Consider the following 17,764-nt stretch of genomic DNA (forward strand, 5'->3'; position numbering starts at 1 on the left):
TATATATATATATATATATATATATATATATATATATATATATAGTTACAAACTTTATGTTAGATACGATTAATCACGGTTAATCAATTGAAAGCACAAATTTTTAATCATTTTAATTAAAGAAACCATTTAAAATGAAGGGTTTGGTTAAAGCGAGTGCCTCTCCAGCTCTATCTCACAGCAGTGCTGGTGTTTGTTTGAATATATTCCGAGCCGGTAGCAGCTGATTTTACACAAGCTGATTCCTGATTCCTGAAGTGTGTCTCCAGATTTCCTGCTTGAGTCGCTGCGCTCTGTCTCTGGGGATTAAATGCAAAAACTGATTATGAATCGGCACCTTTCATCTGAAGAACATCATGAAAACATTCTAGTCATATTGATTTAAGCTTCAGCACCTCCAGGCTTCACCTTGAAACAGGTGTCTTGCATCTGACAAAAAATGCATCAATAACTTCACTGATGCCATCCGTTTCTCATGCCAGGATGTGTTTATTAGTGCTGTTTTCTGAGGAAAACATCACTGTTACTATTCAAGAGGCATTGATTGGAACAAACCCATGACCTTGAGAATGATTCCTCATATCATGTGTCTTGTTAAAGAAAGAGGTCTGATATTACTTATGTAAGCATATTCTAATCATTTTCACATTCTGGATCTCTTGCATCCACATAGTATCATGTAAAAAAACAAGTTTGCATCTTTTTTAAGGCAAGATAGTATAAAGGCAAAGCCCATGTTTTTTTCATGCACTGATCAATTTTGAGATTTGGGGCTATTTTGCTTCCATAACATTAATTATTTTAGACTAGTGAAAAGAAATACACATTTAAGTGTTTATTTTATTACACTTTATCTATTTGCATCTGTAGATTTAAATGATAATGCGTGTCTTAAAAGGCTGTGAGTTTAAGTCAGAAAGCTTTACATACATCCATATTCTAAAGGTTTTTACAGACGAGTTTATTCATATATCATTCATCTGATTTAAATAATACTTTATTTCTAAAAACATGGTGAATATATATATATATTTTCTGGCTGGTGATAGTATTTTCTGATTTATGGAGTGATACAAAGAGATTAAAAACCTTTATCTCTAATATGTCAACAAAATGAATTGAGATTTGAACCTGGCTTTATCCTATGTTCATATTTCTGTTCTGGAAATATATGCAAATTAGTGCAATTTTAATTGGATAATGCATAATTTGAATATTTATAAAACGAAATACAAAATAACTGTCACAATGTACTGGGGAAGTATGGTGATATCTATTAGTTGAACATTTTCACCCTATTCATATTCATTTTCTTCATAAATAATCATTTTCTTCTCATTTTAAAGCTGTATTGATATGTTGTTTAACTATATGTCATATTGATGTTTTTCTGTCTGACCATTGATGTGTTTGTGGTTTATGATTGCAGCACCCTATTAAAATACATTGGGTCCAGACGGCTGGATATCAAACCTCAGACGTCTGTCAGTCAATCAGGTTTTCTCCTGCTGCGGTCAGAGGTGAGACGCTTCAATGTTCGTGTCTCTCAGCAGCATGTCATGTGTGATATTAAAGCGACGCTGAACCACAGTAATGAAAGCCAGATCCTCTGTACTTCTCAAACACGTCGGCATACAGGCGTATTAGAGTAAACGGCGTGTTTGTGGTCTTTGCCAACGGGCTTGTAAACAGCATTTGCTGTCTCTCTCATCAGTGCCATTGTTTATGCAGTTAACGTCACCTTGTTGATATTTGTTTAGCTTTGCCATCAGAGCATTATCTCAGTTTAAAGTTGTTGAATCCTCTGAATCCATTCCTTCTCCAATATTAGAACTGCAGCCACAACTAGTTTGTTAATGTTCCCAGACAGATTAATATGCATATAAAAGTGTGGTTATGCAATTAGCTTAAAGGGGACCTATTATGCCCTTTTCACAAGATATAATATAAGTCTCTGGTGTCCTCAGAATGTGTCTGTGAAGTTTCAGCTCAAAATACCCCACAGATCATTTATTATAGCTTGTCAAATTTGCCCCTATTTGGGTGTGAGTAAAAACACAGCATTTTTGTGTGCGTCCCTTTAAATGCAAATGAGCTGCTGCTCCCGCCCCCTTTCCAGAAGAGGGCGGAGCTTTAACAGCTCAACAACAACAAAGCTGGAGAATCTCACGCAGCCAAAATGAGGATTGTCACTGATGGAGAGACTCAGGAAGAAGTTACAACTTTTAGAATGAAACTGGATGTTTCTGAATGGTTAGTGGATAAATGTATGTAGTTGCTGTGGAGTTGATAATATATATATATATATATATATATATATATATATATATATATATATATATATATATATATATATATATATATATATATATAATTATGGCAAATTTACACTGCAAGGAGGTGCAAAGAGGTGCAAACATGCTTCTGAAGTGGCATAATGCTGCTCAGAGATGGCTTAAATTAATTTATACCACAATTGCAACTGTATACCAGTCCCTCCAATTATCCACGTTTCCACAATCGCAGAACACAATGCAAAATCAACAAAACTTTTTTTTTCCTAGCAATCCTGCATAATTCGCCATAATAATCGTGAAAGTGCAGTGCTACTTAAAGTTATTGACATGTTAGTGTGACAAAGAAATGCTTGTCTTGGTGACTATTCATGCAAACACAGTCGGTGAATGTAAACAGCTATGAGAAAATTAAAAGTGTATCAGTACATTGAATCAGTGCATTCGGTCTTAAAGTGACAGCAGCCTATTTTACCTGCAGCTGTCTGTGTCATTGATGCTAATTAAACAACAAAAGAAAAAGAGAAAATCACTCACTGCTCTTGACTGAACAACTTTTGTAGCTTTAATAAGGATCAGTATATTTAATTTATACAGTAAAGTCAGTAAAGTCAGTTTTTTTATATATATATATATATATATATGATCTCTACTGTTTTGAATACTAAACCTACCTGAAAAACCTAAAGTACTCTTTATTTCATTTGTTTTTATTGTCCTTTTGTTTGTAATTAGTTTTCATTTTTAATAACAAAAATAATAAAATAACAAAAATCTTGCTTAAAAGCTGTGTTAGAATTTGGTAAGATACAAAAAAATTTTTTTTTTTTTTTTTTTTTTGCATTTTTTTTATTCTGTCATGTATGACTATAATCTAGTGTCATACATAATATGGTAAATATGGCATCCTAAAAAAAAAAAAAAATCATAAATTTTCCACAAAATTCTGGAAATTGCCGCCACAAAATCACTCATTTTCATCACAATTATTTCATAAATTAAAATATAAAATATAATAAATTTATCATAGAATATCTGGCTATAAAATGGAGAAATTAAGATTAAAAGATGCCTGTTAGACTGTTAGGAGCTTGTCTTTATTAATATTCAGCAGCAGACAAAGAGCTAAATGCCTCAGAGAAAGAGTTAGATAGTCTCAATGTTTGTGTGAGTCAGACAGAGATGGAGCATGAATGAGAGAGAGCAAGTGTGTGTGTTTTTGCTGAGACACAAAGAGTGAATTCATCCTTTCAGACCTTCAAGTGTGTGACTCATCCATTACATCCACTACTGTGTTCCAAAACCTAGGGATTTGCCTATCTAGACAGCATTTTAAGGCATCAGAGACTCCCAATATGAAGGCTAAAAGTTTCAAAATGTAGGAAGCAAGACTAAAAAGTAAAGCAATCCCAGAAAGCACTCAGCAGTGATGTAAACTGTTGACCAAAATCAATCCTCATAGCATTTCATACAATATTTGTGTGAATTGGACTTGTATTTTTATGCTGTTTATAATATCACATTGTTAGCTTGTTACCCTTTTGAATTGATTGTGAATATGTAGAGTCCTCCAGATCGATCTCTTGTGAGGTTTCATATCAGTTAGACACTAGGTGCCTATGTTATGGTGCCCCTAAAGGGACATGGTGATAGTAAATAAATTATATGGGAGGAAAAATGACATTTCAATGCTTTTGTTCGCTTGAAAATGTGCATTCGCTCACAAAACGCAAATGTTTTGCAAGAAAATGCAAAGTTTCTCTACGTGGGAACACAATAGTTTTGTGAGAGAATGCAATTGTTTGTGGGAGCTAAGCAACACTTTTGTAAGAGTATGCAAAGTTTCTCTGGGGATCGCAGTAGTTTTGCCAGAGAATGCAATTTTTGTTTCAGGAGAATGCAATAATTTTGTGACAGAACGCAAAGATTCTCAGGGGAACGCAAATGTTTTGCAAGAAAATGCAAATGATCTCAGGAGAAGGCAATAATTTTGCTAGAGAATGCAGAGTTTCTCGGGGGAACACAACTGTTTTGTGAGAGAATGCAATTTTTTGGGAGAAAGCAATACTTTGGTGAGAAAATGCAAAGTTTTCCTCCCATCCCATATTTTTTTTCCATCACCATGTCCCCTTAGGCGCTCCATACTGTGTAGACAGCGAGGCAGCTAACTGTGTTTGGGAACAGAGCAACATCCAGGACATCATGCAGAGGTGAATTATTGAAACGTACTGGACGAGTCTGAGGACAGGTGCTGTACGCCTAGAGGAACCACATCCACAGACATTATTCAAAGAGTTAATATCATAGAAGATCTCCAATTCACATACTGTAATAATACTGATGACAGAGATCATTTCAGAGGTTAAAAATGCAGCCTGTTTAACTATAAGAATCAGAGAGTGGAAAATTGGTCCTAAAACTACAGGGAGTGCAGAATTATTAGGCAAGTTGATTTTCTGATCATATTTTTTTCCCAAGCACATTTTACCAATTCCAATCCACATCAATCTTAATAACTACTATTAATATTGTTTTTAATCATTTATAAGTGATATATAATTGTTCATGAAGGCTGGAAATGAAAAATGCCTTATATTCAGGTGTGCAGAATTATTAGGCAAGTTTTCTTTTACAGGCAAAATGAGCCAAAAAAGAGATTTAACTCAGACTGAAAAGTCAAAAATTATTAAATACGCATGAGAAGGACGCAATACTAATGCAATACTAGAAATTGCAAAGTTAAAGCATGACCAAGGGACAGCAAAATGCTCATTGGGTCAGCGGGGTCAGACAAAAACAGGTGGAAAAGAAAAGACACGTTAACTGCAAAATAATTAAGAATTATGTGTGAAACCATCAGGAACCCTTTAGTCTCCAGCGCCACCATTTTCCAGAACTGCAACCTACCTGGAGTCTCCAGAAGTGCAAGGTCTCAGGATCTCAGAGACTTAGGTTAGCTAAAGAATCCTAAAAAATGACCTGCACTTGATAAGAATCACAAGCTGAAGTGTTATAAAATACATGAAGACTGGGTTTTTATAGGCCTTATAAACCGACAGCTTGAGAGTGACTCCTGAAGGACCAGCACCACATCCTCTTGTACCACTGTTTGAAGAATTTATCTTCCAGAATCTGGCAGTAAGTTTTGGAAGATCATTTTTAGTCCATCTCTGCAAGACAGACATTTCAGGATAAGAGATGGACTAAAAGTGAACTCAAACACCTTACTGCCAGATTCTGGATAAATTCTTCAAACAGTGGTACAAGAGGATGTGGTGCTGGTCCATCAGGAGTCATTCTCAAGCTGTCTGTCTATAAGCCCTATTAAAACTCAGTCTTCATGTATTTTATAACACTTCAGCTTGTGATTCTTATCAAGTGCAGGTCATTTTTTAGGATTCTTTAGCTAACCTAAGTCTCTGAGATCCTGAGACCTTGCACTTCTGGAGACTCCAGGTAGGTTGCAGTTCTGGAAAATGGTGGCGCTGGAGACTAAAGGGTTCCTGATGGTTTCACACATAATTCTTAATTATTTTGCAGTTAACGTGTCTTTTCTTTTCCACCTGTTTTTGTCTGACCCCGCTGACCCAATGAGCATTTTGCTGTCCCTTGGTCATGCTTTAACTTTGCAATTTCTAGTATTGCATTAGTATTGCGTCCTTCTCATGAGTATTTAATAATTTTTGACTTTTCAGTCTGAGTTAAATCTCTTTTTTGGCTCATTTTGCCTGTAAAAGAAAACTTGCCTAATAATTCTGCACACCTGAATATAAGGCATTTTTCATTTCCAGCCTTCATGAACAATTATATATCACTTATAAATGATTAAAAACAATATTAATAGTAGTTATTAAGATTGATGTGGATTGGAATTGGTAAAATGTGCTTGGGAAAAAAATATGATCAGAAAATCAACTTGCCTAATAATTCTGCACTCCCTGTAAATTATGACTCTTTTTGCTACAAGGAACGTTGACTAACATTATAAGAGAACTAATGCAGATGAGTTTCTTTTATTTGTTCAGCTTGCTTGCATCGCCCCGGTTTAATCTGCAGGTTTGTTTTCCACGCAGGAGATCCTCCGGTCTGTCTGACAGTGAGGTACATGCGCTTCAGAAAAGCACAGAGGGGAACATCCCAGCGTGAGGAAGATGCCAGAATACAACTGTGTCATCTCAACACAGATGTTTTGTGAGTGTATGCCAAAAATAAAATATCCTCTCTTTTGCCATTCCAGGAATAAATCAAGCTGAGCTGACAAAGACTGTAGCCTCACAGGGTGTTTGACTGCTGCGTTTGAGTCTTTAAAAGAAAGTTTGATACCACTAGTACACACTTTAGGCTGCATTACTTACAACAGTAGCTGGATACAATGACTGAACAGATACTGGGAAGAGGTTTTTGAAAGAAATTAATACTTTTATTCAGCAAGGATTCATTAAATTGGTCAAAAGTAACAGTACAGACATTACACATGATTTCAAAAACGTTGAACTTTAAACTTTCTAGTCATTAAATAATCTTGAAAAAATGTATTGGTTTTTCCACAGAAATATGAAGCAGCACACCTGTTTTCAACATTGATAATAATCATAAATGTTTCTTGAGCAGCAAATCAGAATATCAGAATGATTTCTGAAGGATCATGTGACACTGAAGACTGGAGTAATGATGCTGAAAATTCAGCTTTGATCACAGGAATAAATTACATTTTAATATATATTAAAATAGAAAACAGTTATTTTAAATTGTAAAAATTATTTGACAATATTTCTGTTTTACTGTATTAAGTCTTGATGAGCAGAAGAGACTTACTGACCCTGATAGCTTATTATCGTTAACTAAACAAAAACTAAAACCATAAAAAAAAAACTTTGTTGTTACTTGAAATGAAATAAACATTAACTGAAAGAAAATAAAGTATAAAAAAAAACTTGTTGCAACATCTTTTTTGTTTAGTTTAAGTTGGAGTACAATTGAATGAAAATGAATGCAGAAAATATGAAAATGAAAATAATTCAAAATAGAATTAAAAACCATAATAGTATATCAATAATACTAAAATATCATTGGGCAGAATAAGTTATTAAAAAAAAATTGTCTGTAGAATAACATGCACAATAAGAAACATGAATAGGGTCATTTTCTGCTTTTTCCTCTAGCATGTCTGAATAAGTTCCGAATGAAAGCAGAAGTTCAGATATCAGCATGATTCAGAGATGTCTTGTTTGCTCCGTGGTGTCTGATGAATGATCTACAGATGACACTGCTTTGACTCTAATCAGTCTTCTCTTGTGACACTAATGAGTTTAATTTTAACATATTCATAATGAGCACAATTCATCATGATATATTTTCTTGAGAAATGTAGCATGCAATTATAGTTTCAGCCAAACTACCACAGTTTACTACAACATTGGTTGGCATTAAATTTAAACATATATATATATATATATGTTTATACTTGTTTATGGGTTATTGACGAATAAGGTTTTTAAAAGTGTAAAAACAAACATAATGGAGACATAATTAATTTTGAACATATTAAGTGTTAACAATGAGATTATGTGGTTTTTATAATCAGTTAACACTGCTTTTGTCATTTTTTTCCAAGATGGACAAAATTTGTCACCAAAAAAGTCATTTGGTTTAACCAAAATTTCGGTTTTACCGAATGACACTTTTGGTTATACCAAATGACGATATTTTCAAACAATGCTAACAGGTTGATATCTAGCTAGCTAGCAAAAGGACAATCAAACATTTTATATTTAGTACAAGTTTTTAAAATATTACAACATTTTCCATGTTTTATAGCGGTTGAACCGAATGACCTGATGTTTCGGGACATGCGTATGAACAAGAGAAAACATGAATTTTTCAAATAGTTAAAAGAGAGTTAGTTACTTTGCTTCATGACCATGTGGTCCTTTGCAGGTGTCTGAATGATGTCACATCCTGTCACATGATATTGACAGCATGACTTGATCCAAAATGGTCCCTTTATATTGGTTATTCCAAATGACATCAATGAAATTCATTTTTCCAGACATTCTTTCTCATAACAAAGACTTCTACACATAATTTTAATATAATTTTGCACTATGTTGATATATGATGTTTTAAAATCATGCCAGAATAAAAAAATATATACATTTATAACATTTTAAGATATTTTAATCACTAATGAAATGGCTGTATTGGCCTTTGGACGGTTAAACCGAATGACCTTTTGACACTTTAAAATCTTTAAAATATCTTTAGTAAAATATAATTACAACCTTTTGGATTCAATAAAAGTAATAGTTACTTTGGATGTCATATCTTTGTTTTTTATTATTATTATTAAGGCCTTTGGACAAAAATATATTGTTTTTCACATTTTTCACTGGATCTGGTGGTAATGCCGAAAACGATCACACCACATGCAGGCAGACACAGGGCAGGAGCACAACTGAAAACAAATGAACGACTGTTGCCATAGTAACAGGGGTTGATGGGTAGCTGCCAACTTTTGTACCTGCTGCCAATGAGGAAGCTTCTGTGTGTTTGTGGTTGAAAAGCTCCTAATTAATTAGCACAGGTTTACAAAGTGACCATATTTTGGTGAACATTTAAATCTGGACGCGTTTCACACTTTGCTAAAGGTCGTTATCACATTACATCTCACACATCAGTTAATGTCAGGTTATGATTAATTACTTCATACCTGACTAAATAAACAGGGTCCATTAGTATATAAATGTCAAAATATTCTGGTAACACTTTAAAATAACGTCTCATTTGTTAAGTAAGGGATAATGTACATCTATCGCAGAATAAACCCTTTGCATCAAAATATTGATCTGACTGAGTTTTAATAATTTATTAGCTCACTAAACGCAAAACTACCATTCATTGCAAGCGTATCCACCTTATTCCTTACGAGCCTACTGCGTTTTGCATTATGGGTGACTCTTCCGGTTTGAGGAACTGAAAAGAATGAAACAAATAATTTCAAAATATAAATAATCATTATCCGTCAGTTGGACCGAATGAGCTATAAAAATTCCTTCATGTTCTATTTTCAGATGTCAGAAGAATAACGTAACACTTGGTATTGACTTTTCAGTCGCTGCATTATTCTTTTCCTCTGTATTCCGCTGTAACAGTATTAAAGACAACATACACTCTGCATTTGTGGTCTGTTCTCCCGATTTCATTTATGATATATCCCATGAATTCAGTGCATTAAGAATCTCTTGTCTTTCTCCCCAGACCCTAACATCTCTTTCCAAGGATGCTTTAAAATTTAAGTGTCTCCCCTTTTCACTTCTAATCATAAATTAACAGCATTTACTGGAATGTTTCTGAAGCAGGTAAATACAATTTAAAGTATTAGTTTGCTTTAAAATGAACATTACCCCAAGATTTACTCACCCTCAAGCCATCCTAGGTGTATATGACTTTCTTCTTTCTGATGAACACAATTGGAGATATTTTAATAAATATCCTGACGTGTCCAAGCTTTATAATGACAGTGAACAGGGGTCACAAGTATGAGCTGAAGAAAGTGCCTCCATCCACATCCATCCATCATAAACATACTCCACACGGCTCCGGGGGGTTAATAAACTCCTTCTGAAGCAAAGCGATGCATTTGTGTAAAAAAAAATATCTTTAATATTTAATAATTAACAAAAATATTTAACAAGTTATAAAGTCAAATATCTAGCTTCTGCCCTTCCATATTCAAGTTACGAAGAAAGCGTGACTAACATCACATCATATATGCTTTTTTTGTAAGTTGATTCCAGAAGGTGTAGGACGTAGTATAAGCGTCTTTGAACTGCAAGAGTTTTACACTTTCTTCATAAGTTGAATATGAAAGACGGTTTGGCAGAAGCTTGATATTTTATTTTATAACTTGTTAAATATGCAGATTTTTCTTAAACAACTGCGTCGCTTATTAACCCCCCCCCGAGCCGTGTGGAGTACGTTCATAATGGATGGATGCACTTTCTTGAGCTTCATATCAATGGTCCCATTCACTGCCATTGTAAAGCTCGGACGCATCAGGATATTTATTAAAATATCACTGATTGTGTTCATCAGAAAGAAGAAAGTCATATACACCTAGGATGGCTTGAGGAGGAGTAAATCTTGGGGTAATTTTCATTTTAAAGTGAACTAATCCTTTAATATCTGTCAAAATAATGGAAATACCTTTGAAATATCATTAATCAACATTTTTGATTAATGCAACATATGTTACATAATACAGATATATATTACCACAGTGATATTTCTGTCCATATATTGCTACGGAAAAAAATGCGCTTTTGGGTTATGGTCTGTTATTCATGAATGTACTGTACTTTGTTGATGCTTTTACACTTTTAAATGTCTTTCTAATGTTCGATAGTTGAACGATGAGTAGAATAATGTCATCTCATTCCACCCAGTTATTTTAAAAAAGCGTATTGTGGTCATAGAGCGAACATTTCACTGATTGTTTACAGTTTAAAGGTGCAGTGTGTAAATTTTAGCGGCATCTAGCGGTAAGATATAGAAGCTACGGTGGCCAATGCAGGACAAAAATGTCATCTGTGACAGCAGAGAGTAGCCAGTCAAGCAAAGTCAAGCAAATGCGCTCTGTGGAGCAGTTTGTCCGTTTATGGCTGCTGTAGAAACATGCCGGCGCAAAAAGATGACTTAGCACTCTGAGGTCTGAGGGTATCGCCGGCGATACCACCGCATTTTTTTTTCTTACCAGTGTGAAAGAGACTCAAAATACTCTGTTAATGTTGCACATACAATTAAGAGTTATACACCATTTTAATCTGTGGAATATCTTCTTTTATTTGTGTACACTCAGAGTAAAAACAAAATGTTGTGCTTTTTGTAAAATAAAGAAAACTAACATGATGCGTGATCTCTCGTCTCCCTCTGAACAAAGTCCAATCTGATAGTTCTCAGAAAATGAACTGTAACTTAGTGAATACTAATCACAAAAAAATTAGACTTATGTCTGAAAAAACGTTGAAATGTCAGGTTTTAAATCGTGTAAGTCAAATCGAAAACAAACCTTCTGTGTTTATGTAATCTGTATGAAAAGAGAGCCATGTCAGAAGTCCGTGATTCAGCTCATTATCCGCTAATGCGGCCACGCCCACGGAGGGAGCGCTATTCAGACGCAAATTCTGAGTCAATACATGCATTCATCATCTCAATCGTGTATTTATTGTCTTGAAAAGTGTTTTGAATAGTCATAGTTAGCGATCTCTGGCCTCTGTTCAGTTATTTCCTGGATTGCCTATTCTTCTTTAGCATTGGCATTTGTGGACTAAAAGTGCACAGAGCGCCCTCCGGCTGCAAGTATGAATTGTAAACGCAGTATCCAGCGTTCACAGTGACGACAATAAATAATGAATAAATATTACTCCTCTGTATAGAAAATTGACATAAACATGAGAATCCATCAATATTTCTCCAAATGTGCATGCTTTTAAGCTAAAAGCCTATATGAAATGCCACAGAGGTAACATAATTGTTCAGACACTTTGCATCACAGAAATACATTATATTTTAAAGAATATAGTAGAATACCATTATTTTAAATTGTAATAATATTTCACAGTATTGCTGTTTTTTCTGTATGTTTGATTTACACCATGATGAGATTTGAATCATGATCACAGGGTTTTTTCACAGCCTACCTGACTGAAAGGCCTCATTAATATGCAAGTCATTTCAGGTCATTATTATGTGATTATTTTGTCTTCTCAGGTGAGAATCACCCAATATTCATGATTATTCACGCCTCCACGCATACTGTGTTTCTTGACCAAATATGTTTTAGAAAATTTAAATCTCTCTATTGTTTTATATGAACAAGCAGGCAGCATAATTTTTACCTCATTTTGAAGCAAAAACTCTAGTCTACAACCTCAAATACCCAGAAGTCTTGTGAACAAAGACTTAATATATATTTTTTGGCTTTATTTCAGTGACTTAAGTTTTTTGTTTTTTCAATAACCACGCATAAACGTTATTCCTTCAAAAAAAACACACAAATGTACATACATGTTCCTCACATATTATTGTAGCCTAGTTTGTGCTGAATACAGTGTAATGACACGTTTTCCATTAATATGTTTATGAACAACTGAAAAAAGCACAAATGTCCGGGCATGTCAAAACTTCTCCAGGGTCCCAAAAATCCTCAGACCCCTGAGGGTTAACATGTAAGGGGACCCGCGGTGTATGTAGATATTCTAAAGTAATACAAACACAACATTTCATTATCTAAGGTCTCTCTACACCACTGAAAACATAGTTATGTATATTATACTGCATTTCTGTTGATAGATCCTCTTAAAATGTACACATTGCACCTTTAACGGAGGTTACACCCATAATTCTCGCAAAGCATCATGGTAGGAATAAGGTGGATAGCGCTGCAGACTTCAGTTACCCAGATGAGCCTGTGTGTTTTTAGCAGTTGTTATCAGGGAATAACATACCGCTGGGTGGCGCGATTAACAAATCAGAATCAAGTATTCCACAGAGCCGTGTAATAATGTTAATTAACAAATGAAACCTTGTTGTAAAGTGTTTTCTTATCAGAGAATGCACATTAAAAGAGAATGAAAGAGAATGAGTTTCTGTAAAGCTTCATTAAACATGAATATAAAAATGAAAAAATCCCAGGACACAAACTCATGATGCTTTAATTTGAATTTGTCCCATATTTGATGAAGTTTGCATAATTGATTCTGTTAAAAATCTGTATTTTGTAAAAAGCACTATGACAAAATACCACAGGAAATGTGCACTGAATGAGTCTCAGGATTTCCTGAGGTGCCCACCCGATGGGCGGCTCAATTGAATCAGTAGTGGAGAAGTGAATAAATCACTGTGTGACGCGTCTCCTCCCACGCCTCTATATCCACACAGAGATGTAGTTACAGGTGATGGTTACGCCATTCTGGAGGAAAGAGAACAATCTGCATCTTTTCTTAGCACTCGTTAATCTATGAAAACACAAAGTTTTTTGTTTGTCTTTCCATCCTCGGATTTGATCTCAATTCTCATTCTGGAGCAGCTCAACAGCCTCGTGTGAAGTGCAACCATAAGTGTCTCTCTTTCTGTTTGGATTTCGATGTAGATTGCAGTATGTACTTGAGGCAACATATAATTTCTGTCACTTTTTGTGAACACAGTGGTGCATGAAATGCACTTGCGTAGCTAGAAGATTGCATTGTGTATTGTGTGGACCATGTTTTGGGCCTTAAAGGCAGGGGGGGATCACACACAGTTTCTGCCAATCTCATGTTAATCTTGAGTACATATAGAGTAACCATGCATCCTTCATATCTCCGAAAAGTCTTTAATTTTATCATATTTATAAAAGATAGATATGCTAAACTGAGTCTTTCTGAAAAAAGCCAAGATCCTGGAGGCGTGTCTGCCGTCAGTGCTGTGGGCGGAGCTAAAGAGTCACGAGTGCACACAGCTTCTGCTCAGAGATCGTCTGCTAGCTGCGACATCATTATAAATAAAAAGGGAACAAAAACATTTGTGTTGTTTACATTATATGCACTTGTGTGCCAGTTGCCAACAAAACACAGACATCTGATGCAGCTTTACTCACCGCCTGTGATCTGCGAATCCAGCGCCAAACTGGGACTTGTTTACAAAGCATTCATCACCGAAATCCTGTGAACAAACAAACATACATGCACAACCTGGAAAAACAAACTTCATCCTCTGTTCCCTTAATGCTGGGTTCTTTGGGAAACTGAAAAAGCTAAACTTTCCCTCACAACCAAAAACACGCTCCTTTGGTGACAGGAGCTGCGTCTCATTTCGGAGGCTGCGTCCTCCAGAGGTCACATTTGAAGGCTGCATACTTCATCAAGGATGTCTTATTTAAGAAAAGTAACTGTAATAAAATTGACTGGTATTCATTGTGAGGTGTAAAATTCTGTAATTTCTTAATCTAATGGTTATTTTTCTTAAATGAGACTGCCTCCATGATGTATGCAGCCTTCAAAGGGTGCCACCCCTGAATTGGGACACAGCCATTGCTGAAAAATCTCTCAGCTTCCGTATCCCAAACGAAACGTGTTGATGGGCGTGCTCTCGCTCTGGGAGATGTGTGTGTGCACGCTTATCATGGAGAAGTGCCTATACAAAGAATTCCACTCTGTTTTGACGTCATACAGGACACACTCGAAAAAAACTCTCAGAATCCTGTACCGAAACTGGAAGTAGTGGATTTGGCACTCCGTCATACGTCCAAGTCGTGTTTTGAAACTTTGGCCATGTTTAGCATGAGAATGAAACTCTTTATCAGTGTAAATAAGTCAGAATGCATGAAATAGCATTATACCACCCCACTTTAAATAAAACAAAAACTATTTTCAGCTGGAACTAAGGGGCCAAAAGTGTGCCAAGAAAATTATATTACAGCACCAGCTTGAACCGATACAAGGCAGGATGGGTCCATGCTTTCATGTTGTTTACTCCAAATTCTGACCCTAAGGCGCAGCAGAAATCAGACTCATTAGTCTTCTAATGTCCAGTTTTGTTGAGGGTGTGTGAATTGTAGCTGTTCTCAGGAGTGTCTTCTGCTTCTGTGGATCATCTGCTTCAAGGTTGGACATGTTGTGTGTTCAGAGATGCTCTTCACCTCGTTTGTAACGAGTGCTTATTTGAGTTACTGTTGTCTTTCTATCAGCTGATCCAGTCTGATCATTCTCCTCTGATATCAACAAAGCATTTCCTCCCACAGAACTGACACTCACTGGATATTTTCTCTTTTTTGGGCCATTCTCTGTAAACCCTAGAGATGGTTGTGTGTGAAAATCCCAGTAGATCAGCAGTTTCTGAAATACCCAGACCAGCCCGTCTGACATCAACAACCACGGCACGTTCAAAATCACTTAATTCACTTTTCTTCCTCATTCTGATGCTCAGTTTGAACTTCAGCGGATCGTCTTGATCATGGCTGCGTCCGAAAGCTTAAAAACGCTGCCTTCGGAGGACACATTCAAGGCACGTCCAAATCCAACGTTAGCTACACTTCCTGTCTCCTGAGATACCTTCATCTGATCAGTTTTTGAAGGCAGCATAGATATATCCTTCACTCCCTTTGATATCCCACAATACTGTGCTTTCCATTCTGTGAGTTGAGCCAAAAAATAAAGATGCCATCTGAATGTTGCGGTTGGTGTTCAGTTTGTGTGTACATTTTCACCAATGTTTTCCACTTCTAATGCATTTCTGGCGAGAAATTACTATTGTAGTAATGAAATATTCGCTTAGTTATCACCAAAGCTTGCTCTATTTTGCTGTAGATCATTAAACTGTCTCAGAATTCTGTCTTTCGTGAGGTGCCTTCATGCGCAAATGTCATTGCCTGATAAGGCAGCAAGGCAACAAGTCAGTGTCTACATGTGATTGGTTGATTAGATATTGTGTTAATGAGCAGTTGAACAGGTGTACCTGATAAAGTGGCTTAAGATTATATACACTACTGTTCAAAAGTTTAAAAGATTAATGTTTATTCAGCAAGGATTGAAATTGATCAAAAGTGACAGTAAATCATCTATTGTGACAGTAATGGAGTGATGCTGAAAATTCAGCTTTGCATCACAGGAATAAATTACATTTTAAAATATACTCACATAGAAAACAGTTAATTTAAACTGTAATATTATTTCACTATTTTACTGTATTTTTGATTAAATAAATGCAGACTTGGTGAGCATATGAGACTTCTTTCAAAAACATTTTAAAAATCTCACCGACCCCAAATCAAATAGTTCACTGCAGGCGTCGTGTGCAGTCAGTGAACTAGATTTACAAATGGATGGGTAATGTCAATAGACAATTAGAAGTTCACTAGCTCTCCCCCCAAAAGCTCATCAGAGAGCTGATAATTAGAACAAACTGAGCTTAAGTGCTCACAAATGAAAGAGCCGATCGCTGCAAACAGCAGGTCAAGGGCTTTAGTCAGCGACACGCAGCCTAAATGAAGCTTCACGCTCCGAGAGACTCAGCAGTGAACGAGAGAATGAGAGATGAGGGCATGTCTGAAGGTGACGGACATTTTGTATGTTTAGACACCTTTTCCTGTGAAATGATAACGTTGTATAATTTTAAATCATGAACTGATTCCTACGAGTTATATTTTTGAGTAATCTCTTGCCTTTGCATTATCCTTGAGATATCTCTGATACCTGCTTAATTGAATTCATCTTTTGTATTTAACCATATTTATAGTCTGTAGTAACATTATATATAATGTGTTTCCCATTTAGCTGTTACTGGAGTCTAGCCTTGTGAAATTTCAAGCAGACATGCAGCTTTGATGCTTCCAGATTAAATGACTGCAGTTGCCAAGTCAGAATTTGAATTTCAGTTGATATGACTTCAATGAAATTCAACACAGCTGAACATTAAAACATCAGTTTTACAAAAGTATAAATCATTAAAATTTTAACTACTTTTAAGTTTGTATTTCAGTTCTGCATCCTATCTTACAGACCTTGATGTTGCGTGTGCGGCGTGATGGCGGGCACTTCAAGTGTACAGGGTGTGTGTTTAAGTGTGTGTGTGCATGTGTGTTTGGCATTGCAACTTGTTTTTCCAGTAGAGGGTCTGTCAGATTGATGCTCATTGAGACGGGCAGAAATAGAGGGATAGAAAAACACAGGAACAAGAAGAATTGAGCTGTCAGTGTCATTTAGAGACCTGATCCCTCTGTGTGTGTTTGTGTGTGTGTGTACAGATGTCAGCAGGAAGCTCATGTGTGTTTGTGCATTTACAAGTATCATTCTGTCTCTCTCTCTGACACAGACGGATGATAGTGGAGAGGAGGCCTGCTGTGAATGTCGTCTCTGCTGTTGTTTGTCCTGTAGGACGGAGCTCAGGTCACACACTGACACCGTCTGTCTCTCCAGAAACCTCATTCTCACTTTCAGCTCTCAAAACCAAATTATACACATACAGTCAGATTAATGGAGGCTGACGTGTGGAACTGACCGAAACATTCTGTTCAAAAGATTTCCAAGACACATTTTAGATGTGTAAATTTGTTAGCTTGCTTATTTTTCACAATCAAATAAATTATTCATGAAATAAATTGTAAATTGTGGTGAGTGACGCCTTTAAAGGGTTTCATTATAGAAATAATTTATGTAACGTTATTTTGATTAAATGCAATATAATATATGATATATTTCATATTTTTAGCAAAAAAAAAAAAAAAAACTGTTGTGGCCTTTAATTGAAGGATTTAATTATAGAAACAATGAGGCCATTTATTTATATAATTAAGACATTTATAATACATCAAAATAAATTATGTTTGAATTATATATTATATTTAGACCCTATTTAAATGAAATCATAAAATTTTTATATAACCAATAATACACACAATCATTCTCTGTGTGTGTGTGTGTGTGTATATATATATA

The 17,764-nt window shown here is 35.5% G+C and overlaps 1 long non-coding RNA gene across 2 annotated transcripts in view; it reads left to right on the forward strand.

The window, feature by feature from the left end:
- The window catches only part of LOC125278527, a 111,873-nt gene that overhangs the window by 84,259 nt on the left and 9,850 nt on the right, over positions 1-17,764 (forward strand). For both annotated transcript variants that reach the window (XR_007187163.1, XR_007187164.1), the window contains 2 exons: positions 1,430-1,520; positions 6,368-6,485. This is a non-coding gene — a long non-coding RNA (uncharacterized LOC125278527). The remainder of the gene's footprint in view (positions 1-1,429; positions 1,521-6,367; positions 6,486-17,764) is intronic.

This window comes from Megalobrama amblycephala, linkage group LG11 (assembly GCF_018812025.1).
Source record: "Megalobrama amblycephala isolate DHTTF-2021 linkage group LG11, ASM1881202v1, whole genome shotgun sequence".
In the NCBI taxonomy this organism is placed as follows: Eukaryota; Metazoa; Chordata; class Actinopteri; order Cypriniformes; family Xenocyprididae; genus Megalobrama; species Megalobrama amblycephala.